Source organism: Spermophilus citellus, assembly GCF_964194105.1.
Source record: "Spermophilus citellus genome assembly, chromosome: 18".
Classification (NCBI taxonomy): domain Eukaryota; kingdom Metazoa; phylum Chordata; class Mammalia; order Rodentia; family Sciuridae; genus Spermophilus; species Spermophilus citellus.
Genome location: NC_138200.1, coordinates 42,071,029 through 42,075,082, shown reverse-complemented (window position 1 = coordinate 42,075,082; position 4,054 = coordinate 42,071,029).

Genomic DNA, 4,054 nt, shown 5'->3' with positions numbered 1-4,054 from the left:
GGGGCAGCTTGTAAAACCAGACTGGAAGGTCTTTCTCTAGGGGTGTAGACATGAAGTTCTGCTCAGACCACCCTCCTTCTATATCCTAAGTCCTACAACCATTAGGGAGAAAAGCTATGAATTTTCCCTCAGGTTGACCACATTCATAGGTAAGGGGTCTTTTTTTAGTATGGTGTTTCATGTCAGCCTCACAAGTGGAGCAGAATGGCCAGTCTGCCAAAAGGGTCAGAAAAGATTAACAGGCCAATTCTGGGGCCTGACTGATGCAAGGAGCCCGTATGTTGATTGTTGTATTGAATTTAGAGATAATATCTCAGCTGAGCAAAGGAACTGGACTTTGGGGCATAACTAGGAATGAGAAGTTCTGTATGGAACAGAATAATAGGGGAGTCTTTTTTGGATAGATGGTCTTTCCTCCTACCCTGACAATAGGAGAGGTGGACGGTACTCTTTGCTCCCAGAATTCTTTCAGGACTGAGAAGTTAGCCCCAGTGTCAAGGAGAAAGTCAACCTCGTACCTATCTACCTGAATCTGCACCCTGGGTCCCTGTCTATTGATCATTACAGCCGGAGACAAAGACCCAAGGCTCCATCAATCTTCGATTGCCATGCCCAGAAGGTCAGAGGGTTCCCTGGCCATAGGCCTCCTATGGAATCTAGGACAGTCAGAGCCCCAATGACCTTGTTGTTGACATTTAGGGCATGGGGTACATGGTGTGTGTGGTACGGGGCATGCCCTGGCCCAATGTCCCTCCTTGCCACCCTTGAAGCAGGCATCTGAGGGGGTTTTGACCTGCAGTGATGGGCGGCGACACGAGGAAGCAACCTGCAGTGATGGGCGGTGACCCGAGGAAGCAACCTGCAGGTCCTGGGCGAGCATCTGAAATTTCTCAGTCTGGGGGGGTGACAGGGCCTTGTTCAAGCTTTTTTAGTTTGGTCCGGATGTTGGGGTAGCTCTGTGAGAGGAAATATGTCATAAGGACATGACGGCCATCTGGGGTTTCGGGATCTAAGTTACTGCTGAAGGGCTTTCATAAGCCAATCCAGAAATTCTGATGGGGTCTCTTGTAATTTTTGGAAATTGACAGCCTTATGTGCTGCTTTTTTGAGCCCAGCAATAATACATGCGGAGAATCTGTCCCTACTCTGTATGCCAGCTTGTGTATTATAATCCCAGTCGGGAGTTTGATCTGGGGCAGCAAGTGGCCCCAGAGGGTGATTGGGATTAACTCAGTGAGTTTCATCCGCATGGGCTCTGGCAAGTTCCCAGACTCTGGTACATTCCTCAAGAAGGAGTGTATTAGCCAATAACATATAAGTGAGGCTATAAACCTGGAGGACCCATTGAAACTCTTGAGACCTAGTTTGGGGGGGGGACTAAAGGTGTCCCCCGTGTTAGGGGGGCACCAGAGGGCCTGGATGGAGCCAACGGGGGAGGTCGGTAGGGAGGGGGGTTCATCTGCTGGATAGGTCAGGTTGAGAACGAAGAAGACAAAAAGCCTCAACATAGGGGATCTCCTTCCACTTTTTCCAGTGCTCATAGAAGTTAAACAGATCTCTGAGAATTGTGGGATCTAGGGATCCTCCTGGGGGCCATTGACTTTGATTGTCTAATTGACAGTAAGGCCAATCTTGTGTGCAGAATTTAATAAGGGGGAGTCTGAGGGAGGGAAGATGAGGCCCCCATAGGTTGGGAGAGGGACAAGGGTGGTTGAGAGAGAGAGAGAGAGAGAGAGAGAGAGAGGAGTGCCTATTCTCCACCCCTCAGGACCTCTCGCTCATGAACCGGGTTCCAGAGAGTCCACTGTAACTGTGAAGGTGGTGGCAGGGTGCATTCTCTCCTCCAGATTGGGCATCAGAGGTTTGCCAGATGATCACCATCAAAGCCCCTGTGTAGCCTGTCTGAAGTTGGATACCCATTAGGGGAACTCACCTACTGAAGAGCCGGTGTTGTGTGAGTAATAGTAGCGCTCGAAAGAGTGGACGAGGACGGCAAGCCTTGAGAGAGGGGGCCCTTGAGCAGCGAGGCATCCCCTCTCCCGGGTTTCAGCACCAACGAAAGAATGAACAAGGCTTGTTGTCGAAGAAAATGCCCATTTATTGAGGAACAGCTCTGCATATTTATAGATCGGGGGGTTAGGACAGGTATGATAGTTTAATAGTTTAATGGTTTGATGGTTGGCACGGGGTGCTTTCTGATTGGTGGATAAGGATCATGTGAGTCAGCAGGGCTAGTCTGATTGGTGGGTAAGGATCATGTGAGCCAGCAGGGCTCACCATTGGACAGCTCTTCTCGGGGGGTGGGGAAGTTATTCTTTGGAGCTGGGCGACTCCCAACAGTCAGGATCACTGAGAATACCCCATCTTCACATCTGAGGATCACAGGGTCCCTGGGCATGGAGGCAGGACCAGGACTAGAGGAGCCACTCCAGGATGCCTCCTGAGTCAGCAGATACCAGGTACCAAATACCAGAAATCTGTTGGAGGAGAGCAGAGGTGTGGAGGTCCCCTATGAAGGGCAGCTGAGCCTAAAGCTGAGGTTGGGATTGGAGATATATATATATATATATAACTGGAGAAGCCTGCCCCCTGTCTGCAGCCACCAGAGACCTGAGAGGAACACTGTGCCATGCATGTTGTTATTCCTTATTCACCAACAGGTGGCTCCACCCAAACCTCCTCTGCTTTGGGCCATTTTAGTTGAAAGAATGAAGAAGGCTCATTGTTGGAGGAAATGCCCATTTATTGAGGAATAGCTCTGCATATTTATGGGGGGGGGCTTGACAGTTATGACAGTTTAACAGTTTAATGGTTTGACAGTTGGCATGGGGTGCTTTCTGATTGGTGGGTAAGGATTATGTGAGTCAGCAGGGCTAGTCTGATTGGTGGGTAAGGATCTTGTGAGCCAGCAGGGCTCACCATTGGACGGCTCTACTCGGGCGATGGGAAAGTTACTCTTTGGAGCCAGGGCTACTCCCAACAGCAGCCATCGCCATAGCCCCCCCCCCCACGTGGTAATCTCCCCTGTGGGACATTGGTCAGGGCCAAGGCAGCTGCCCCTTGCAGCACTGCAGACAACACTGCAGCATCACCGAATAGGCCACCCAATGCCATTGCACAGCCTATCCTCCCAGTCCTGAAAGCGGTTGCTTCCATCTTGGGACATCTCCATTGCCATCTTGGGTTACTGCTGCCTACGCCATCTTTAGCTGGGGCAGCTTCCACCTTGGGATGCTGATGGGGGCCTTGAAGCCCAATGTTATGGTACCTACAGGCTTGAAACTACTACCACCATCAACCAGTGACACGGGTGCTTCCATCTGGGGACAAGAACCAGGACCTGGAAGACCGTCACCAAGGTCCCTGTGGGCCCCTATGCACCACTGGTATCCCTACTAGGAGTGCTAACAGACACCATCTGCTTGCAGAGGCAACAGGAAGACTTGCATGAGGTCGCCATACTCTCTTTTTTCTCCAGCTAACAGCCAACACTTTTGATTACCCTTTCATTGGTCCTTTAATCTAATACCTCTGTATTCTCACATCCTGCCTCATAAACATGACAGCCTACCAGCCCCCTCTGCCCACCATTAGAAACTGTAAACCCTTATGCAAAATTACTGGTTACCTGATAGAAGATAACCAAATTCATCATTTCTGTTTATAGCGACAAAACAGTAGATGTCCAAATAAAACCTAATTGATCTATGGCCGCATACGGGTTGCATTGGGTGCTGTAAACTTTGAAATCTCCTTTTAAGATGAGGTATTGGTAGCCTGAAGGGACACTACAAGATTACAGGTTAGAAGCTGCAATAGCTCAGGTCTGCACTGCAAGAGAGGAAGACACAGACAGCATGAAAAAAACAGGGAGGAAAGTGCCCCAAACAAACCAAGATACGACAATAATAGAAGCCATGAACAGCACAGTAGATGAAATGTCAGAGAAGGAGTTCAGAATGCACATCATTAAAATGATCTGGGAATTAAAGAATGACCTAAGAGAGCAACTACAGGCAAAAATTGATCACTCCAACAAAGAGATAAGAGAGCA